Genomic DNA, 24,224 nt, shown 5'->3' on the forward strand with positions numbered 1-24,224 from the left:
TATGAACTCCTACTGCAACTCAGAAGCAGTCTCAGTTGACTAGGATTCCTCACTGCCTGCTACTTACCAAAATGTCAATGTTTAAACCTACATATTTTTCTTTAGCTTGGTGAAATTGCACTGCATTTAGTTGTATTGCTAGGAAGTAAGCAGTAAGAGATGTGTTCCGATAATTTCTAGATACATTTAGTGTTCAGGAAGGTGAGAGGCTGTTTTTGAGGCTGAAAAAATGTGGAAAACATCATGGGCTGGATTTTCTATGGACCTGTCTTCGTCTGAGACAGCACTCAGGCCAGTCCCAAACAGTCTCACAACATCAGATTTAGTACACACCTTCAGCCTGTGCAGAGCAGAAGAAACCACTGCTCCAGCCCTCACAGCTGACCCAGGACAGAACAGATGTTCTGCATTTCAGTAGTAAGGATAACAGTTTGGAAAACCAAATGTTCTCACAGCATCTCATCTAAACAAGTCATACTAAACACAATTTATTTTTTTCTTCCACTGAATTATCTAAAAAAATTGTCCAATAAAAGGGAGAAACTCAAAATTCTTGGACTGGATACTTTTTAATTACCTGCCCAAGGATTCCAGATAAATATATACACACATACATATATACACACATAATATATATATATGTGTGTATAATACACACACACACACACACACACATATATATATATATATATATATATATATATATATATATATATATCAGGTATATACATTATGTATAAGCATATTCTTGAAAATTCCTGAGACAAAAAAAATATAAAAATAAGGACATGCCAATAACCAAATAATCTCTTTTAAAATATCTGATTTTTTAATGCTGTTGAGAATTTATAGATTTGCTATTATGTTAACTTTTATTTTAAAGGATCACTGTATTGATCCAAAATAATCATATTAAATGTTCATATAAGCCCTATCAAAATGGCATTGCCTATTAGAAAAAAGCTGATGGTCTACACAGCAAGGTTTTGAGGAAAATGTAGACTAACTATTTCAGCTGGGGATTTGGTAGCCACAAAGTGATTTGGACTTTGGCCAGAATGTTATAGTTAATAGCCCTTCTTTTGTGAAAAGTGCTATGGGATTTTAATGACAAGCCAGTCAGGAGGAGCTGAATTTTGCATCTCTTCCAAAAACAGCTTTATGAAACTGGTAAAAGGTTTTACCTACTCTTACTGAAGGATTTTGTAGAAATGTGGCTCACTGACACCTCTAAATCATATTTTTGAAAAATAAAAAATGGTCTTTCTGTTTTTCTCTTTTCTCTATTAATTCATAAAAATGTAGATATTTATTTAGGATGTTGCATGAAAATCTATATTAGCAATAACCTTGCTTAATAATAAACCTATATACTTGTCTGACAAAATAAGAACACAGATGTTCAACTTTTTTAAAAATACTTTTTCTAATGTGTAAAAGTATTTTATTTGCAAGCCATTTAGATAAGCTGAATAGAAGTTGAATTCATACTCTTTATATTCATAAGTGAAATGAAAATTAAATTAATGTGAACTTACGAACCCATGTGATGGATTAATAGATTTGGTTTGGATATGAAGTTGCTGTAGATAACAAGTTATCCTTGTGACTATAGAACTGCTCTCCTGCACTAGGGAGTAGAGCTCTTCCTTTATCCCTGAAATACTCCAAGCAATATCAGTTTTCTCAGTTGCTGTAAAAGGGATCCATAGTTAGTCCTTTATATTTCATTTCCATTTCCTCATCTTTGTAGATCATCCATAGACTTCCTTCAGGCTATGAATATGGTAGGAAGTAAAGTGTTATTCCCACTCCCCTCTTTTTAGTTTCTCTGTTTTGCAGAATCCTTTGGTTTAGGGAGAAGTTTTGGTCTTATGCATGTTCCCTGCCACTTGAAGCCACTACCCTCTGTTCTTTTCTGTGTAGTTTCTCTTCCTCCCTCTTCTGGTTTGTTCTACTTCCCTAGGTGAGGAGCAAAAGTGGAAAAAGCAGAGGTTTCCACTCAGTTGTAAGACAGGATGCACTCTGTGCACTAAGCAGAGAGATTTTCAACCACAGCTACACAAGGCCATCTTTAGAGCTTCAGGTGCCCCAAGCAAGACTAGATAATCGTGCCCTGGGATGAGGTCAAAGTTGGTTTAACAGAGGGTTTCAGAACCAAAAATGAAAGCTTTTGTATCTCAGTTCAGAGGAAAGACAACCATTAGAAGTACATCTCAGTGTCACATTGTTAAGCAGAAATGTTATTAACATCACTGATGTACATGTGTAGTAAGCCAGAGGCACAAAAATGCTTCTATCTGGTTAAAATGTACACACTTGGGCAATGCCAGTGGACATTTTACACTTAAAGGGACAGAAGAGACTTTCTGTGGTAGACAAATGAGCTCAAAGAATACTTGCCCCTATCAGTGCCCCTTCCACTTTGGTATCCCATGTGGACACTTGTTTAGAGTTCCCCTAAGGCTGACCCTGCAGCTAGAGTGTGTACAGAACAAGATTGCCTACTGTATGAGAAGGAGGAGCAGAGGGTTCAGGCCCCTAATCAGCAATGACATTTCTGTTTCCTGACACTGCAGAACAAGGAACAAGGGGTCATTCCACGTAGGAAACTCAAATGCAAACCTGCCAATTAAGGGAAACTTATAGTTAGAAGGAATGTCACAAGCAAAGAGACAGAAACACACAAGAAGAACAAAGGCATTTTAAAAGATAAGTGAAGAAAATAATCAAGAACTGATGCTCTAGGGAATTAGAAAAAAAAAACAACCAAAACATACAAGCAAAAAACAAACTTCCACCAAACCCAAAGCACCTTTGCATGCCCTAACAAATGAGCTTTAAAATATATCAAATATCCAAAAAAAGAAAGTATAAAAATAAAGCTGCTGGGTATTAGATTGAATAAACCAGACATCAGAGATTATAGATGCTATACCATGTAAAATTCTGTAATAAGGGGTGGATAACACAGTACATAAGTTAGCCCTATAAGACTAGTTAACAAAATGATCTATTTACTCTGACCCTTAAAATTAATTCAAATTGAGAAAAATTTAAGAAAAAATATAAGCATATTCAAGTGTATAGCTAAAGAATGTAAAAATGAGGGGAAGGGGATAAAGCTTCCTTTTCTTTATTTTTTTTTTTTAAATCTGATAATCTCCTACCCTTTCCTTCTCCCTTCCTGGACTATTTCAATATAGTGGTATAAGTTCTTTCCTATTATGAATAGAATAAAAGTTAAAAGACACACTTGGTCAAATAATTTATCGTAAATATTCTTTACGCTTGATAATGGAATAAAGGTTGTGTAAAATACAACTTGAAGTAAAAAGTGGTAGGAACTCACCTGATGTGGAAATAACTGCAAAACTGATTTTATGCCTCAATTTACACATTTCTATTTAAATTTTAATAATATCATTTTCCTTTTTTTTTTTGCTTTAAAAATATTTTGCACTTGTTTCTCTTAAAAACCTAATGCAAATACTTATGTAAAATGGAAAATCATTAGATTTACAGAGGTTTAATGCTAAAAAGCACTTCCATATATATGAAATACATACTTGAAGAATTCAGTGGAATTGACTGAGAATAGAGAATGTGAATTTTTAAGAATTTGGAATTCAATTTTTATAGGTTTCAATGTCTCTGTTTTGCAGTCTTGTCTGTGACTTGCATCAATACATGGTTTTAACATCATCTTGGTTTTCACATCATCCACTGGTGTCAGAATACAGTCCCACAAGAACAGCATTAATGTATTACATGAATTTTCTTTTTCCCAGTGGGAAGCCTTCATAAATGATGCTTGATACCAACGCCAGCAGAAGATCCAACACTCTAGACTGGAGACCTCTGCCAGTATTATAATAAAACTTTCAAAGACTAAACAGAAGAGAAATAGTCTTTAATCAAGATTTGACAGAGTTTTAACCAATTCCTCCAGTTTATTTCTTGCAGCTCTGTATAATGGCAGTTTTCTCATGGGGAATTTTTTGGACTGTATACAAAGATGCTGAAGGAATGAAAACTTACAGTTGATCACTTGAGGCTCTTTCATTTCTAGGAGAAGACAAGAGAGATGACAGCACATATTTTAACAGGACATGGTCAGCTATTTAAACCCAAATGGAGTGTATAAGTTTTGGGCTCTTTGTCTGAGCCCAACCAAGTTTATAATTCAAGTATTTTACTTCGTTTTACTTCTGTATTAGGAAGAAGCATTCAGGCAGATCAGCTGGAAAAACTTCTAGCTGTGTCCTCCTGACTTTCTGAGAAATTGTTACCCCTTCTTTCTACTTGGAGTATGTATTGACAATGACAGTACAAAAGCTAAAGATTTGAATCAATTACATTTTCTTAAGATTCCTATGCAGTGCTAGGGAGATAATAAAGTTTTTACTATTTGTATTGGACTGATTGTATGTCCTGCTTTTTGTGTAAAGTTTCTTTCTGAATAATGACTGAGTATATAAAACTTAATACATTAAGGTAAAAAATTACAGAAAATCCTTTGTTTTACTTTTAAAGTGAAGAATTTAATAATAAATTAAAACATATCTCCCTTTACAGGTTAAAAAATGGTATACACTAATATTACAGAAAAAAGCTCAATTTTTTTTAAAGGAAAAATTAATTAGTGTTTTCAACATGGCAGTACATCTCTGCATTGCTAATGTGATATAACTAGATGAGTATAACTCTAGATGAATGGAAAAATAAAGATAGAATATTTTTTCTTTTAGTCTGGTACCATTCAGGCTGGTATTAATTTCTTAGACAAGTTAATGAGGAAAATACTAATGAGAGAGGAAATAATATCATTGAAAGACAATAAATCTTAAAACATTCTATTTCTTTGGTTGTTCATTAAGTGAAATAACTTGCACCTCTAGGGCCCTTTTCAAAGAAATGTGTGCCTCAAAGAGCTATTCCACACCAGCACTGGAGAAAACGCTTGGAAAATGAGTGTGGTAGACCTTTTAAACCAGCAACAAACTTGTCCCAGGCAAAACATTTGTGAGTCAGAGAATTGTATACAATTTATTGCCAATAAAATCAAACTTTTGATCACTAACTTGGGTATTGGGGAAAGCAGGAGTACAAACAATGTGTCAAACTCATACATTCTCCCCTTCTCCAGAGTTAATTGCCCTTGTATTCTCCAAGGGTTACATACAGTTGATGAAAGCTCCTGTGGTGAGCAGTGAAGCAAGGAAGGGAGGCTGAGGCAGGGCAGTCCCTCGGGGGTGTGTGCATGCACCCATCATCTCACCCCTGCTCACCTCTGCTGAGGGGACTCCGGGCTCCTTCAAAGCTCTGGCACACACCAAGGTGCTCATTTCTGTGCCAGAGCTGGTGGGAATCCTTCCTGGCTAGCACAGAGAAGTCCCCAGGCTCCTCCCAGGTGCATCACCCCACAGCCTCCAGCTGCCAGCCCTTGCACCTGTGCAGCTGCTGTGGGTGAGCCCAACAAAGGTGTCAGTGCCTGTTCTGGGGTGCAGCAGTAACCACTGCTCCCAGCAACTCTGCTGATTTTTCACTATATGTTATACAGAATCAGGCTCAACCTTGTGCTTTAACAAGAACATTCCAAACAAAAATCCTCATTATTTTCACAGGAGGTTTTAAACAAAATACGTAATGACTTGTGCACCCTCTGCTCTCATGAGAAGCTCAGTTGACATCTGCAGTGCTGTGTTAGGATTATATTATGCTTCATAATGAATCTGGAGAGTATTTTGCCTTATCTCCAAAACCTTCTTTGGCTTAGAGAATATGGGTTTCATCTTATATTTACAAGCATCCAAAAGAAAAAGAAGCTAAGTATCATTGGTGTCAAGCCATTTTATTTATACATACATTTATTATTGATACATATATTTATAGAACTGAGAGTAGACTAGGAAGCATATAATAAGTTTTCACAAAAAGGACATACTTGTCTACAACTTTACACTTGTGGTTAAAAATCTATTGTACATTCTGAATTTTACTCCATTTATATGTATATTAAATGCTTTTACTATATTTCATACTAAGTGTAATCATATAATTGTCTGGAAGCCATTTATATATTTTTTGTATATCAAATTTTTTGTAATCAACACATCACATAAAGGTGGACTATATTCAAGCAGCTGAAAACTTCCTGGTATATATATTATGGATGCTGTTTCATTGTTTGGCTACTTGATAGACCTATAATTTATCCCAGAGAGAGAGAACACGTTGAGATTTTCTATGCTGCATGTCTCTCGAGCTTGTGAACATGTTCTAGGAGAACATGACTATATCTTTACTGCAGCAACTTGGTGCTGTGGGTCACTTCTCGAGACAGGAGGATGGGCTGGAGCCTTGTTTCAACCTTTTACAAACACTCTGAGGGTTATTGCTGCTTTGCACTGTCTTGCCCAAACAGATTGAGATGCTGCAAAAAGGAGAGAATCAAAGATGTCAGGTCTTGTAGAGAAGAAAAGTTATTGTACACCCACTGTTTTTTCTACCCTTCTTTCTGCTCTTGAGATGGACATATCATTTCCACCCACCTGCAAAACTACAAACTCCCCATGTATCTCTGAGGTATGAACCTGGAAATTTAAATGAGTGAGCAGCAAAAAGGTCAAGCTTCTCAGGCTTTCAGTTGAAAGGAAAAGATTGTAATCCCTGATCAAGGCTTTTTTACTGCTCAGCTTTTGGAGAAAGCAAACTGAATGATGCTTAAGAATCAAAAAAAGAAATGAGTCTTAAAATTTCCCTCCTAAAGAAAAAAAAGTGAGTAAGAATACCATGATAAAGAATTAAAAAATTATTTGTCTTGCAAATAATAAAAATGTAATGGACTTTTTTCTGATATAATTTTCTAATTCTGTTTTGATGGATTCTGCATTTAGTAAGTAAATATTTTTGGTTTACTGGTAGGATCAAGACATTAAATATATGTTACTTAGTTATTATTTAATTTTAATTCTCCGATAAAAAGGTGCATAAAAATAAAACAAAAAATTAAGACGTGAATTAAAACTCAGTGAAACCACAGAAACTACTCCAGATTTACATTGCTTTAGTAACAGAAGTAGATTTTTCTCCTCTTCTTTGTACAAAATTATTTTAAATTACTTGGAGTTCATCACTTAAACTGTAATGAAGAAATCAAACTACAACTTTTCATCACATCACTCACAGAACAGAATTTTCCATAAATGGCTGGTTCCATAAAGGTGAAGACATATTCCTAAAATCAGTAAATGAAAACTTATATTTTGACATTTGTTAAGAGTTTTAACTACTATTTTAATTCAATAGCTCAATAATAAAAAGTTCCTGGGCTCTCCTCCTTGCTTCCAGAATGGCCTAGAGATATTTGCATTCCATTTTCAATCTAGCCTGTTTTCTTGCAGCTACTCTTTTTTTATTATATCTGCTTTGATATAACTGCTTCTGGAAATTATCCAGTCTGTTCAAATTCATTTTATATCTTATAGAAGCCAATGAGATTGATCTACTTTGTCTTAGAAGGACATATAACTGATTTTTTTCTTCTATGTCCAGTATGTAAGTACATACGGATTCACTGAGGCAGTACTTTTGGTTACTTCTTGAAAAACTCATTTTTATTCAGTCATCCATGAAGTGTGGTGACTAGCTTGAATGACAAGCTTGCTTTTGTAGACTCTCTCCAAGTTATGTTTAGCAAATGAATGAAAACCAACCAACAGATGATATTTCAAATGTTTTTTCATTTTTTTAACAGAACTAAAAAAGAAACAAAAACCCAAAGCCAAAGCACAGTTGAGGGAGTCTTCAACTCAAACAAAATAAAATATAAAAAAAAAAAATCCTCTCTGATGCTCAGTGAATTTTTGCATAGCATCTTCTATTTCTTCTCCCATAAACAACACTTATGTTTTCTTTCTTGGAGATTTTAGTTTTAGTATTTTTAAGAAATGTGAGACATGTTTAAGCTCTTTTCTTAATTATTATTTAAACTCTTATTTTTCATATCCCATTACACTTTATGTGATTGGAAACCTGCATTTTAGTCTAGGAGCTATGAAATGCGCTCAGCATACTGCATGCAACGCAAATAACAGGAAATCAAGTGGTGAGAGCAGGAGACACATTAATTATTCATAGAACTAAATGTATTGAAGAGCCCACATTACAGCTTACAAAGGAGTATCTGTGAGTCCAGTGAGGGGAGGAGTAACTGCCTTCAAATCCAGTTAAAGTGCACCTGACACACAAGAGGATGGTTCTCAAAGTGACTGTGAGAATTTTCAATAAAAGCTAGGGTTTTTAAAGAAGTTTCTGGTTCCCAAATCCCAGTGAAAGTCAGTGAGATATGGGAATTTAATTCCCTTCTTCAAATCATAGCTGAAATAAGTGGAAAGATCTGACCTACATTGTATTTTGAATTTCTGCCTATCTACCCTTGTTAAGAATTTTATAACATTGACCATTGTATCTACATGTGTTCTGACTGACACCCTGTCAAACTATGGGGAAATCCAAGTCTTTAGGGAAAAGTATTAGTATATTTACTGTGAATGGACATAAAGAATGGGTCTCCCAAAGTAACACAAACCATTTTTATCAACTGTTGGTGAAAGCCAGGATAAGCTTATATTTGTGGATGGAAATTTTTATTTGAATTTTCCTTCTGTGTTTTGTAAATATTCATTTGTAGTCTGTTTTTTTTTTTTTTTTTCAATTTTTACTTCATTGAAAGGTAAAAGACTGCTGTCATGAGGTCTTCAGTAATGTTTAGAAGCAAGAGATCTGTGGACCACAGCCTTCTCTAAATAGAAGTAAATGTGAATAGGTTTCATTGAAACAGTATTTCGTAGATTAACACTAATGTTATTTACATTTTTGTTGCAATCTTCTAAGAATCTTCTAGATGGGGGTTATTTGATAATTTCTGCACACTTTAGTACAAAGTATCTTGTTACAGAAAACAGTATTGGTTTGTCTAAAATTTCTACTTTCCTGAAAGTGTCTAAAAATGAATACTATATTCTTAGCATTGGTGTATACCCCAAGGTGCATTATTAGCTATTGCTTGTAGGCATATTGTTGCTGCTTCGATAAGCAAAGCCTTTTCACTACGCATTAACAAATGTATAAGAGAATTACAAAGTTAGTTGGTACTTCATACGGATTCACCGAACATTGCTAACCTTAAAGAGATTGTAAACATTCAGTGCTGCTGTATTTTATGTGTCTTCTTTTTCTGAATTAACCAGAATACCTCATAATCAGGGAAAAATAATAGGAAAAATATCAGTATCTTCTTCTTTCTTTTCATTTTTCTTTTCCTCCAATTTTTGTCACAGGAGTGTTTAAAAGTCTAGAAATCACAGAAAACCGTGCAGTTGATTCATTTATGATTTTTTTTTCAGATGAAAGTGGAGACTTGCTGCTGCAGGGAAAAATTGTAGTTTAAATCAAATCAAAATTGAAGTGACTTATTAATTTATTAACCACTTATAATTAACTAGGCATCAATGAAGTATGTATTGAGAGACAATACTGGTACAACAATAATCCCTGTCACTTAGATACTTAGAAAAATTTAATAAATTGAAAGACCTGGATATTTTGAAACTCACTTCTATAACTAATCCCTAGAACTTCTAATTGTGGATGAACACATGCACACATGCACACACACTCAGAAACATGCACCCATTGCCATAAGTTTTGGAGGGTGCAGATCCCTTTCATCTCAACATTTAGGGAGCCCACCTGCCAAAGCCTGCTTGTGCAAGAGCCCCATCCTGTGCTTGAGCTTTGTGCTGTCATTCCTCCCCCCAGAGATGAGAGCCCCCAGGAAGAAACTCCCATTCACTCAGGGTACAAGTCCCCAGGGTGTACCTATGGTGGCTGTGAGTGAGCTCCACATGGTTGCTGGAAGCACCTGTGGCAGAGGGTGCAGGATCACTTTTGGCAGGCTTTTGCCTTCTGCTCTCACCTCCACTGCCTGGCTCCATTGGCACAAATTTTTAATCTTAGTTTATACTTCCTTTCAGGTTGAGTCCTTTGCTCCCAGCATCATTCAGGACTACTAAGATGGTGAAAGGCCTTGAGGGGAAGCCATATGATGAGCAGCTGAGATCACTTGGTCTGTTCAGCCTGGAGGAGACTGAGAGGGACCTGAGCATAGTCTACAATTTCCCTGAGGGGGGAAGAGGACTTACAGACACTGATCTCTTCTCTCTGGTGACCAATGACAGCACCCAATAGCCTGAACCTGTGTCAGGGGAGGTTTAGGTTGGATATTGGATATTAGTTTTAGGTTCGATAGTAAAAGGTTCTTCACCCAAAGGGTGCCTGGGCTGGAACAGGCTCCCCAGGAAATTGGTTACAGCACCAAGCCTGACAGAGTTCTAGAAATGTTTGGATGATGGTCTCAGGCACATGATGTGATTGCTGGGATTGTCTTGTGCAGGGCCAGAATTTGGACATTGATGTTTCATTGTGGGTCTCTTGTATCTCAAGATATTTTATGATTCTGCAGTCTCTGATTGTTGTTTCATCTGGCTGATGTTCATGATTCTCTTTAATATGATCTGTCAGTTTTGGTCAGATACACCCTAGACAATTTTGTATATTCAAGCCACGTGGACACCATGTACACAGTCATCTTTGTGTTAACAAACATTGATAACCAGAGTGTTTGCCAAAGGTAGCCCATATAAGGCCCATATAAGCAAATCGGTGCATATAACCCATATTTTTAATATCCACAATGGACAGTAGTTTTCCTCGTTTGTACTTTTACCATTTCCTCAAACATCCCTGTTATGTTAATCATGTATACAAGAATCTGGACATAGTAATAATCTTGAGCAACATTAGAACAAATGTTAATACAATGACTTTAAGTTTTACATTTGAGTCTAATAAACAATGCAGAATATATTTTTTTCTTTTATGAGATGCTTGAAACAGAAATTCTCCCTTTTCACAATTATGATATTATGTGATATATATCAGGTGATATATAGGCACATATATGATAATATATGTGCCTCACTCTTTTTGTCATAGATCAGAACTTCTGTGTAAAGATGACTCTACCAGACCTCACACCAATTTCCATGCTGCTTTGATGAAGAGAGAAGTGGTAATTTGATACACTGATGAATGGATAAAAGCAAAATATAATTGTATTAAAGCAGTGGATGCAAAATTCCATGTGTCCTCCATCACTCTCTACTTCTCAGTGTGTAGTACATGAGAAAAGGTGGTTGGAATATTCACAGTCTGTGAAGTCATGGAAGGCTAGAGTTTGAAGTCTTGTTTAGCTATTTTTTAGTCCTCACTTTTCTGTACAGTATATGAATTTCTGTATCTATATGTATCTAAAATATTTGGACATATATCTAGGTTATTTGGTAACTCTTTCCAAAAACACTAAGTAATACTAATACTAATAAAACCTATCTTCCTTTTAAAATAAGATGACAATCACTTTTGATTTATATGCCTTCTTTATTTATGCCCAATACTTCTTGTCTTTGTCTATCTTTACTTATGCATCAAGTTAGTGAAAAAACTTGTCCATGTCAGATGTCCGTTACTGAAACAACATGTGCTTCACTTCCTTTTTAATAATATTGGGGCTTCTGCTTTTCCCCTTTTTTCTCCTTTTCCATTTTTTCCCTAAAGAGTACATGAGGGATTGTATCTATTGCTGTATTACTAATCAAGTATGGCTTTTTTTTTTCCTACTTTGAAAAAGATATTGAAAACAAAAGCAGATTCAAAGTGCTTTTAAAACATACAACTTACAAATTTAATATATCTAATGTGGAATGGTAACAGAGAAATTTAAAACTTACATTAGCTCAGTAAAATTATTCAATTTTTTAAACCAGGGAAAAGGAGATTAAACATCAAAGAGGGGAAAATTTTACTGACTTAAAGCCAATGAGTACACTGTGGGCTTGGTAGAAAAAGAACCTACAATGCTATTCTATCATTGTCTTTCTGAGAAAAAGGTCATGCAAATTCTGGTGCTGGAAAAATGAAGGCGATAAATTCTAAAATAAGGAAATTATGATAAATATATTCTTTTGCATTTGCATTAAACATTCCAGTTGATTGGTATTAGCATTAGGTTAAAATATTTATGGTACTTGTTCTGGATAAATCACATCAATATAATTTATTATTTAAGAAGAAGTGAGAATAATCTGCTTCAGTGCAGATAATATTGTTATTCATGCTGTCCTGATGAATACCATCTTTAAACAAGTGGAAAAATGTTAAGTCTTTGTACACTCTTGATTTAGAAAACTGTAACAATATTATGATTTTAAATACCTTTTAATTTAGAAGAGGACACTCAAATAAGAGAAGGATTAAAATGTGTAAAAAGAATGAATATGCCCTAAAGATATCTCCAGAGTACAGTCTGTACTGGTCTACCTCTGTATTGGTACTGGTGTCATCAATCAGATTAGATATCAGTGGATTTTATGGTCCTTCAATTTTTTAGAGTATTGTGGTTTGTTCCTGGCAAATGCATTTTCAAAACACAATATAAATGATGATAGGACACTTGTTTTTACCTTCATGTAATATAGTCTCTATTAGTGGAACATAACTATTACCATGATAATTCAAATAAAGGAAAAACCTCCCAAGGATTTAGAGATAGAAATTGACTAAGATAAAGGTATGCAAAAGTTTTGAATGTAAGATTTTATATTCTTTGTGTATTGGAAATAGTTTTTAATATGGTAGTTATTATTTGCTTAGCATCAATCTGTACAAATATAGAAAGAGGATTCAGACACTAGCTTACAAACTGAAGTTTATCCAAATGGAGGTAGCATATTTCAGACATATAACACTGTCTGCTGCCAAGCAAAATTTCACATTTCCTGTTAAATATTACTTTACCCCTGGGTAATTATCAGAAAGAGTTTATAAAAGAAATTTACACCGAACCCTGGTCTGCATACACAGGAGGCATGAATGCTGTTTGTAATATGTGAATTGTGAAAAGAGAGATGAAGGAAATAATTAGATTTAATAAAGCTATTTGAGATAAATTCTGTGCTAAAAAAAAGTACAAAAAAAGTTTGAAGTTGAAAATTTGGAAAAGATGATACAAAATCAGACAGTAATTCAGGAGATGAGTGGAACAGGCAGTAATTATTTTCTGGTAGAGACAACAAAAAAAACCATCAAGACTGCTAAAAGTAACAAAATTTGGCATCAGTAGTGAGAAGCAGGCTTCAAACCCTGCGTGAGGAGCAGTTTGCAGTTACTGGCCTTAATGTGGTCAGGAAAGGGATCAAAAATTCTTAGGAAAACATCTCAACTACACTGAGATTTCAATAATAGCAGATGAGAAATTGTAATACAGTTTAGGGGCTGAAGAGGGGCAAACTCAATGGGAGATATGTAAAACAAGGACTGGAAAAAAGTTAGGAACAGCCAAAATATCTTGGAATCATGGACACAAAATCCAGAAAAGCCTGGATCAGTGATGATACCAGGGAGAAAAAAAAAGAAGAAAACTTGTGATGGAGAAAGAGTAGGGAAAATTTTTGAGAGGATATTTTTCAAAGCCATTTCCAACTTCATAGTTTTTAAAGCTTGCTCAAGTTCTAGTAGTTTCTGTCCACTTTCTTTTTCTATAGTCTTTATATGACAGTCTCCATATATTTCCCATTGAAATGAACATTGCAATTGGGTCTATGAAGATTTGTACTGACCTCATTGTGTCATCAGCTTGACATTATAATTTCATCTCCAGAGAAACATTGAAACACTTTTCATCATGATTTGATATTGTAAATGTGGTGACCATAGATAGTAATAAAAATTCCTTGCAATTGCATTTTGACATCATAATGTAATCTCCATAGTCTCCACTTGACATTGTGATGAGATTGTGGCAATGCTAACTCTGTATGAATGAAGCTGGGCCCATAGAATGAAAAATTTAAAGTACAGTTTTGTGCATAGAGATCAAATGGTTATAAATACATATATATTTTATCATAATTAAATTTTTGTTAAAAATTAGAACACACTCTCTATTCATATGAGGAATGGAGATCTGGAACATTCTGTTAAGTGAAGAGATCAGAAAACGAATCAGTTTTCAGATAAAACTTTTTGAATTCATGCAAATGAAAACATAGCATATTTAGTGCCATAGCAGAGACTTGGAATCTGTAATAGGAAAGTTCTTCACAGTTCTATTGTTTTCTGAGGCATGTACTTCTGCCTTAGTTCTTGAGTAGTGTAGGAATATAAACAAATGTAATATGTTTATGAAAGAATTTTTCTTTTTTGAAGTCCATGAATTTTTAGTTTTAAACACATGCATATGTCTTACAACATGGATCTCATGTTTATCTGCTTTGGTGTAAATAAAAGTCTGGTGTGGAGTAAAAAGTCTGGTGTGGGCCTGTTTGATCCTCTACAATTTTAGGTTCACAGTTGTTAAGTATAGTGACAGACTGATTTAAACAGTGACTTTCATCCTCCTAAATTAGTCATTACTCTAATACGAACTGGAATGACATTTTTTAAAAGTCAAAGCATTGCTGATTTTTTTTGTGGAATCTGAATTGATGACCTCCTGGTAAAATACATTTATCTTATTATTAGATCTTTGAGACACTATATCACTTGTAACCTTTACTTAAAGCACTTTCTTGCAGATATCCTTCTGATTTTTGCAATGCAGGCTATAACAAATATTTAAAAATAAGTAAAAAGGCACCATCCCTGGATTATAACTATGGTACTAGACAGAAGACACCTTGAAATTTGGAGTTTTTCTTTTGTATTGACGAAACTGAATGTCTTCACTAGAGTTTAGCTTATGGAACTTGAATAAAGCTTAGATAAAACTCCCAGTCTTTCACAACCTGCATTTTTTAATGGTTATTTCTCTTGTCTATCTTTCTTTTCTCTTGGTAGTGACTAGAAAATATGAGTGTAAAAGTATTTAGTGTGGTCAAATGCATAAACCATATGCTTAGAACCATGCAGGTTGAAAGTTTACTCCTGGCTCCAGTCCTAACCTGCCCGTTCACTTTACCTCTCTAAGACACTTAAAAGATAAAAGTGTACATAATAGGCTTAGAACCTTTCAAAGATGAGCTAGAATAGAATAATCTTATCATAGAATGATGGAATCATAGAATGTTAAAAGGTTGGAAGGGACCCTAAAGACTGTCCAGTCCCAACCCTCTGCCATGGACAGGGACGCCTTCCACTGGGCCAGGTTGCTCAAGGCCTTTTCCAACCTTTCGTTGAACACTGAGGCATCCACAGCCTCTCTGGGAACCTGTTCCTGCACCTCACCACCCACCCAGTGAAGAATTTCTATCTGATATCTAACCCGAATTTGCCCTCTTTAACTTTGTTCCCTTAAATCCTTGTCCTATCATGTCAGGTCCTGATGAAACATACAAATATATATATTTTTAAAAGTATTATATGAATTAAAATATTTTAGGAGGTAGTTTTATTACTGAGTAGTATTGATATAGAAAAAATAATTTAAAAATATATAACAACATTATAATTACAATTAACAATTTTTGAGTGTTTATATTCCATTTTCAGATGGGGCAAACCTAATTGACCACAAATTCTGTATATATACAGAGCTAATAATAAAATATCTTTTCCTAAATTACTTTATTTTTTTTAAATAACTATATTTTTTTAATGATACTGTGGTACTTTTATGTCAAATTGTCATATCCTGGGCTTCAAATCAGAAGTTAGAAAAAAGCATAAAGATTTTGTGATTAGACAATTATGTGGAGAGAAACTATAAATTTCCTGTGAAATTTTCCTAATTATTTTGATGAAATTCAGAAAATTATCTGAAACATTTGCTGCTACATCTTTTCATCTTCACTTCTTTTTGTGAATAAGAAAACATTGCAACAAAAGACAACACCAGTGCAAGAATAATGTGAGAAGTTTTTTTCCCACTCTGGAATGTTTAAATTGTCTTCAAAACTAACTGATTTCACTTGTCTTTGAAAAGAAATATATTTAAATAGTAAATAAATATTATTATAATTTTGACATGAACAGTTGTAATTTGAAACAAAAATAAACAGCTGAACTATTGTAATAAACTTTTGTTTTCACTTTGATAGCATCTTCAGTCTTTTATGATTTTTTTACTTTTGAAGTACACAATGACAATACCATTTTTTGTTATTATTTTGAGTTACTTTTTATTAATTTTGAAGGCATGCAAATGTGAACAGTTGACCAAAATGAAGTTTCTAGCATTGACTTGAATACTTAAAATAAATTCTGTTTAATAGTAATACAATTGCACACACTATTCACAGCAAGTTTTGAAAGTGCATTAGAGAATTTCGGTTTTCAATTTGGAGAGAGAACTTGTCTTCTGAAGAAGAAATAAATTCTTCAGAAGAACAGTTGTAGGCCTTCATATACTACCTGCATATGCCTCATATCTCGAGGAAGAATGTACGGTCTATCCAGACCACTTATAGCAACTAGGCTGATCAGTTCTCTCAAAAGTAATCTGTGCTTTCCCCTAATCCATTTACTGGGGCACAGCTTCTTCACTAGTGGTCTGAGAGGTTGTCTGCCAAAAGGAAAACATTTGTAAATGGCCATTAATTCCAAAATGCTTATCTCCAGTGGACAGAGATTCTTTTTGCAGTCATTTGGGGAAAGGGATTGAAGTCTGCTGGACTGAACGTCTGCCTCAGGAATCCCCATTGCACTGATTTTGGGTTGAATTCTTCTCATTATTACTTCACAATTGAGATGTGAGCCCAGAAGAGTAATTGCCAAGATAAATATTTACTTTTAACAAAAGTACTAGTGGCTAGAAATTCTATCTGCCACTTCCATCTAGACCATAGACCTCACAGATAATGGGGGATGTGGTTAGTGACTTGAACCCAGCAGAAGGGGGAAATTTTATAGGCAAGTAGTATATCAGCTCTGGAGTAGTATTTCTTCTCATGTTATGCAGTGTGCTGACCTGGCTTCAAGAGACCACAGACATTTGCACCAAGAGAAACTAAAATTGTCACCTTTTTAGTTTGGAATGTCCTGTAGTATATCTACAACAATGACATATGAAGTTTCTTTTATGCGATTTCCGCATAAGATGATGACAGTTGATAGGGTAGACCATGATCACAGAGTCCATACAATAATACAAATGTTTTGTAAGTATTTAACACTGGTATGCTGGGGGAAATGATTTTTTTAAATAGCCTTCCATTTTCTGTTTGTTATTTAAAATTCTAAAAATCTCTTAATATAAATTGAGAATCAGTTTACAAGTGTGATGATGAAAATATTTTGCCTGTAAACATTCACATACAGTAAATGTAGTCAGATCTCAATTTTCTGAATTTTTGAGTAATATTTTAATTACTAAAATAGTTTATGTTTATTTCAGTGCTTAGACTGCCTTAATTCAGTACATAAGTAGGGCAATTGCTGTGAATCCCAACATCTGGCAATCAGTGATTTAATGAGTTACTTTTTAAAGAAATGTCTGTCTGCCGGAGGGGTCTATAATGCAATTAGACACATTAGCACTCTTTCTCAGTCATTTTTCATGAGAAAATGAAAGTGATTGGTACAAGCTGTAAATTGTTTGCACTTTTGGAAGGCAAAAAACTCATAATAAATTCATATTTCTGCTTTATAAGGTGGATTTTGTTAGAATGATGTAATGTAATACATTTGTTGCAATTTCTGAGTATTTGTTTGCAAAATGTAAGGATTTAGTCATAAATGATAGTGTGCAGTTACAGGCTTTGGCCAAATTTTGTTCTATGCTAACAATTCACAAAAAAGGATGCTGATGAAATATATAAACTAGAAGTCAACAATACAAATTCAAAGAAATTCCAGAGAAACCTTTGTAACCAGTAATACAATTTGGAAAGGATTCAAGTATTTTTACTTTTTGAGTTCTCTACTTAATTAATAGTGTTCTCTTAAACATATTTTATTGGATTTTTTAAATTATTTATTAATTTCAATCTCAAAGTACAGAAGTAAAACTTCAGGAATTTTAATACAATATCACACAGAAAAAAATTTAACACTTTGATATTTGTATCCACATTCTAAATCTCCTGAAGATTTTGTGGTAGGAGTAAAAAGTAATTTCTTGTTTTACTGGAGATTTTTCTGATACAAATGTCAAAATTTTTATATTCATCCTGTGGCTTTTAAGAACACCTCACTTCTTAGAAAATTAACTTTAGTGGTTAAGAACAAAATTATTACTAAAGTAAGTTTAAAGATGTACATTTATACACTGCTATATGCATTTTATGCATACCATAATAATATATCTATATATATGTGTACGAGACAAATATGGTCAAGGCTATCATTTTTAAAATAAAGAGAGAAAAATAAATAAAATTAATCTTGAAAACTATCTTGAATATTTGCATAATATTACAATAGAAATAATCTACTTGCAATTATTCAATTAAGAGGTAAAACTATTGTCCTTAGTAATTAAGTAACCTGCTCTACAGAGGAGTTTATCACAGCATTTAAAATAAACTCAGCTGTGTGAATAAAGTGGAAACTTAAGTGGAATCTAAGTAATTTTTTTGCAGTTGGGTTTTTGAAATGTTAGGACAGGTTCTAATTGAAACACTGAACTTCATGTGCTTTTTGCCAACAGCCTATGAATATAATTTCTGCTGATTTAAGAATCTGATGTCAGGGCAGTAAGTATGCAATTAGCTTTAGTTTAAGTGATAGCAACATGCTGTAAATAAGAATCTTAATTGTGTTTGCAAGATTAAAATTCAGTTTCATTGTTTTTTTTCCCCTTGCTTCTTTGGTGGCTTTGTGGTATATTCGCATTGCTACCTCTAAATGAATGTCAACTTGTTTTACCTCGACTGCAGCCAATCGATACTTCATTAGGCTGAATTGTCTTGTGCCCATGCAACCTTGAAGCTGTGGCTTAATTACCACCCGTATTATGCAGTGGCTCAGAGTGCTGTGCTCAGCTGTGTCAGTTTCGAACAAAAGCCATGCTGTTGCCTGTATTTAGGAAAAATGGACTTTTGAACTACAGAACTATAATATTTTCTAAGTTAACAATTCATGATGATAACCTTTTTTAAAACGTCCATGTCAGTTTTCAGTAAGTTTACATTTGAATGGGTTTCTGCATATTGCAAAACTTCAAAAGACGAGTACCTTTGCTTTTCATGTTCAACCCATCTTTGATTTAAGATAATTTTAAATTAATGGCAAAGTAACATTCATCTGAAAGAGAAGACAGGAGAAAGTGCAGTCAAATGGCAATCATGACAAATGACATCTCTTGTCTGAGAGTCATTTTTCCTCACTAGACTGATTTGTCATCCCCACTTTTGACATTTTTCATCCTGCTATGAAATCACATTGACAGAATAAGATATTTCTACACTTAACAGTGGGACATAGAAGATGGTTCTCTGCCTTCATTTATTTTTTGTATTACATTTAAGGGTTTGTAAAATTTGTAAGCAACTAAAGTCCGATGACAAATTTCATTTGCTCTATAAAATATAAAGTTCACACTGCCCTATAATCCTAAAGTAAATGTTGCTGTTTCATTTGTATCAGGTCATTATACAACGTAAAGGAAAACAAATCTCCATGAAGATTTTCCACTTGGGAGTATTGCCTTGTTATGAGCAAGGATTATCAAATCCAGTAACAACGAGGACAAACTACCTAACTTTAATGTATTGTGCCATTGCCTTGGACATGTCAAAGACCTGTGGCTAGCATTTTCAATTTCTTACTTCAGCACTAAAACCATAAGACTTGTCCATTGCTGAACACCTTATGTTCATGCAAATAAGTTCAATTAGCTTAGTTTTGTCCTCCAGATCATACAAACTATACAGAGACATTGGCATTTTCTCTTGAGTTACAACAAAGGATTGACTAGAGTACAGTCCTAAAAGGCAAACCTCAGAGATCACATACATGCAGCTGAGTATGTACTGACTTGTACACATGGTACAGAGAGCAATTCTTCTTTTTGTTGTTTGTATTTTCTTGTTTGGCTGTTTTTTTTGTTTTTATCAAATGCCTCATGATTACTCCTGTGTACACCAAAATGTTTATATCTGTTTACATATCTGTGCCTTACTGATGGTGAGGCATGCTGACCACAAAATGGGAGGATTGTTGCCTTACATAAGCAATGTTTGAGTGCTCAGAGGATGATAGTCCTCTTTAAAGCTCTTTTCCAAAATCCAATGAAAGAAATTAAAAAAAACTTTCTGAGAAAATATTTCTTTTATTTGTCTGCTTTTGTGTTCAGTGAACTAGATCTGTAGCTAGATATCATTGTGTCTTTCAGTGCTCACATCAGACAATCAACTACTAGAAATCTCAAATACTGTTTCTAATTATCAGCATGTTCAGAATTTTCACACACTTTATAACATGTAAATATTACTCGTTATACATGCCTTTTGTGTACTGATCAGGCCCATAAAACATGCCAGAATTTGTACCAACAGTGTGAGCCTGCAACTTCATGCCAGTATTAGTGTACATTCTGTTGTATATTGCCATGTACTGTGTTTTCTAGTATAGCAAAGTACAATAAACCAACTTTCACTTAATTAATTAACAAATCTTGTGTTATGCATCAGATGCTTTTAATTATTATTTTCCTGCTTGAATGAAAAGAGGTGGCCACCCTTGGGATTCAAATTTCATGGACTTCATTTGGCTCTGTTCTTACTCTTTACCCACATTAATCCTAATAGATTTCAGGCAAGGTTCGAATCACCATTTTGTGAGAATGAAGATGAAAAGTCAGCAGAATCAGTGCCTTTTTACCTATTATGTATAAAAACCAAAAAAACATAGCCCTGTGTATTAAGTACCTATCTGTGAAAGTTTTCATTTTATCAGAGAAAAAATTTGAACTGTTTGCATATAAAGGGAGTTTTGACTAACCAAATGGGGACACTGTTCATTTCTGCCACTAGACCATTCTTAAAGTTGCAAAGTGTTTATTTGCCCTCTGTTGAAAGAAGTTCTTATTCAAGTTCACAGTTCTACTTGAGAATGGGGGCATAATCAGCAAGCAGGACCATAATGGCTTAACTCCAGCCAGCAACTATGCACAACATAGCCACTCATTCACTCCCTCACCCAGAGGATCAGGGACAAAATCAGAAGAGTAAGTGATATAACACATGGGTTGTTTATACTTTAATAGGTAAAGCAAATGTCCCCAACACAAACAAAAAACCCTAAGGAATTCATTCACTGCTTCCCATGGGGCAGTAGGTGTACAACCATCTCTAGGAAGACAGGGCTCCAACATGCCTAGCAGTAACTTGGTAAGCCACACAGCATCACTCTCAATGTCCTTTCTTTCCTCCTTCTTCCCTCAGCTTTCTATGCTGAGCATGACACCATAGGGTGTGGGATATCCCTCGGCTGAGTCCTCTCCCAACTCCTTGTGTACCTGTGTGCTGGTGGGGTGGGGTGAGAAGCACAAAAGGCTTTGATGCTGTGTAAGCACTGCTCAGCTGTAGTGAAACCATCCCTGAATCATCAACACTGCTGATGCACAGTCCAAATTAAAGCCCCATACTAGCTGCCATGACTATCATGAATTCTATCCCAGCCAAAACCAGCTAGAACAAAGATGCCATTCACTGTTCTAGTCTAAATAAAAAAGTACATTTGAGAAATTTCACTTTGTGATCAGTACTTCATAGAGTTGTCCCTCCTTTAAATTCTTCTGCCACTTCTTGTGTTCTAATGAATGTATGTGGGATAGAAAGACATTGTAATGAGCATGGTTTATTCCATCAAATCTAAAGCAGGTGGATTTGTATTTCTATAATGAATTACATCTGTTCATAGGAATCTTTCAAGCAACTTTCTAACACCAAAATGTTTATTATTGACTCACAAGATTTCAGGAAATGAGTGTCCAACATAACCACACTCCTGTATAACATTACACAGCCACAAGCAATCAGGAACACAACATGAAGTTCACTCTTCAGTCTTGTTTTGTGATGATCTCTTTACTTTTACACAGTTTCTTCTGGTGACAGAATAACTTGGTGAAACTTTTCCCCAATATACCCTAGCTACATTAATAGCAACTGTCATTCATTATTATACTAAAAGGGAAGAAAACTTATACTGAAATAGGAAAAAATGTCCTTCAGTGAAATTATATGTACAACTCAGCCTTAATTCAAGTTCAGTCTAGTAGGAGCTATGAACTTTTTTTCTTTTTTTTTATTGGAGACATCAAAGTACCTGCTACTGTTCACTAGAATATTAAACCACATAGGGACAATATAACATTGAAGACAAAAAATGAAGGTTTAGGGACATATTTTACCAAAACTGTAAAAGTAGATTTTATTTTTATTTCCAATTGAGTTGCATTATATCTTCATAATCAGTTTCTTAAAAACTAATGTTATAGTGAACCATGTTTACCTGGAAAAAAAAAAAAAAACCAAACATTTTACAAGGATAAAATAATGAAAGGCTCTGAATTTATGCATTTTCCTTTTACAGATGACAGAGATTAGTATTGGACTTTGATTACTAAAGCGTGGGCAATAATTGTTGTCTCTGTTGATTTTGTGTTATTCATATGTGTACATGGCCTGCAACAGATAATTAGAGCAGAAAAGGAGAAACTAAACTGGAGACAATTGATCATTAAGATTGAATGATATGGAGAAAATTCACTCACTGCCTGTTTACTAAATGGGTAAAACAAGACAGCAAAAATCTTATGAAAAATCTAGAAACTTACCAGTAACTTCCATTGTTTTCCCCCATTTCTTTCCTTGCCAGCAGAAGAGTTATGACCCATTTTGCTTTTACCGATCATCTTCATCATCACAGAGTGAATTCCATGAACTACAGTTCAACAGGAATGTGCATCACTCTCATGAACATCAGACATGGCCTCATGTGATCCCTGGAATGTAAAAGTAGGGCAGCAGGGGAGTAGGCAAGATATTTCCTTATGTATACAATCATGATAAGAGAGATATAAAATACATTATCTCAGGGAAATGTCTGCAATTTAAAATTATTAGGGTAGAGGAAAGAATCTTAATATGTTGTTTGAGTAGGAGAAAATGTTTTGAAGGAATAAATAAAGCATTAAATTTACTTTATTTCTGAAAAAAAAAGAACAGGGATAGGATGTCATAATACTTTAAAAAGACTTGAAAGTGTGTTTATCAACGATAATCTAGAGTGAATGCATAAGAAGGAGCAAATATCTGTATACTGAAGTAAAACAACCAAGAATTAAAAATATGTGAAGTTTATTTGAAAATATTACTGTAGCAAAACTGAAGTTGTAATTTAAACTTGGTTGTTGATCACAAATACAGTTTGGGCGAAAACAGAACGATCAACATATATCTCATATCAGACTAGATAATTTTAATGGTTCTTTCTGAGGTTAAGCTATATGAATATACTAGTACAACTCTCCAAATTATTTTCTTTAAAAACACATGCAAGTCATCGTTGGCAACGATAAACTGAATTCACACCCAAATACATTGAAATATGTTCCTGAAGGTCTCCCTTTAAATTCCTCCCACTAAAAAGCCAAAGCAAAATAAAAATACAGTTATCTACTCTCAAGTTGATTTCCAGATATAAATCTAGACATATAAATTTTCAGTATAAATTATTTTTACTGTGTAACTGGCTGTATACCATTGAAATAGACAGTAGTCAGGAGTAATCAGGTGAAGCAATATTATAGGCTTATTTCATCACTCCTGTTAGGATGTTTTTTATTATTGCAAAAGAAGAATGTTCAAAAAGTTGTTAAAATATTATAATTATTTAGTGCATTTAAGAAACCTTGGTAAACAGAAAAGCTTCATTCAGAATGTAGGCTGGCTATAGTACATCTTCAATAACAAAATGTCAACATGTAATTTTTGAGTGAATAAATGTAAATTTTTACCTTTGAAAGCAAAAGTGAGTTTAAGTCATATAAAAGTAATTTTAAAACATTTAAATAAAATATTTTTCAACCATACTTTAAATTATAACAATTTTGATCAATTCTTTCTATATTAATTTTACCTTAAAGAGGCAGTTTATTCAATAATATTAAATCAGAGTTGATTTGTTTTCTTTAAAAAAAGTAGCAGTGAAATGAC

At 34.0% G+C, this 24,224-nt stretch overlaps 1 long non-coding RNA gene across 1 annotated transcript in view; it reads right to left on the reverse strand.

The window, feature by feature from the left end:
• Nucleotides 1–6,072: 6,072 nt before the first annotated feature.
• The window catches only part of LOC136554907 (uncharacterized), a 32,329-nt gene continuing 14,177 nt past the window's right edge, over nt 6,073–24,224 (reverse strand). The window contains exons 2-3 of the long non-coding RNA XR_010783395.1: nt 22,844–23,011; nt 6,073–6,436 (exon numbers count right to left, since the gene is read on the reverse strand). This is a non-coding gene — a long non-coding RNA (uncharacterized lncRNA). The remainder of the gene's footprint in view (nt 6,437–22,843; nt 23,012–24,224) is intronic.

The sequence above is a fragment of the Molothrus aeneus genome, chromosome 1 (assembly GCF_037042795.1).
Source record: "Molothrus aeneus isolate 106 chromosome 1, BPBGC_Maene_1.0, whole genome shotgun sequence".
Classification (NCBI taxonomy): Eukaryota; Metazoa; Chordata; class Aves; order Passeriformes; family Icteridae; genus Molothrus; species Molothrus aeneus.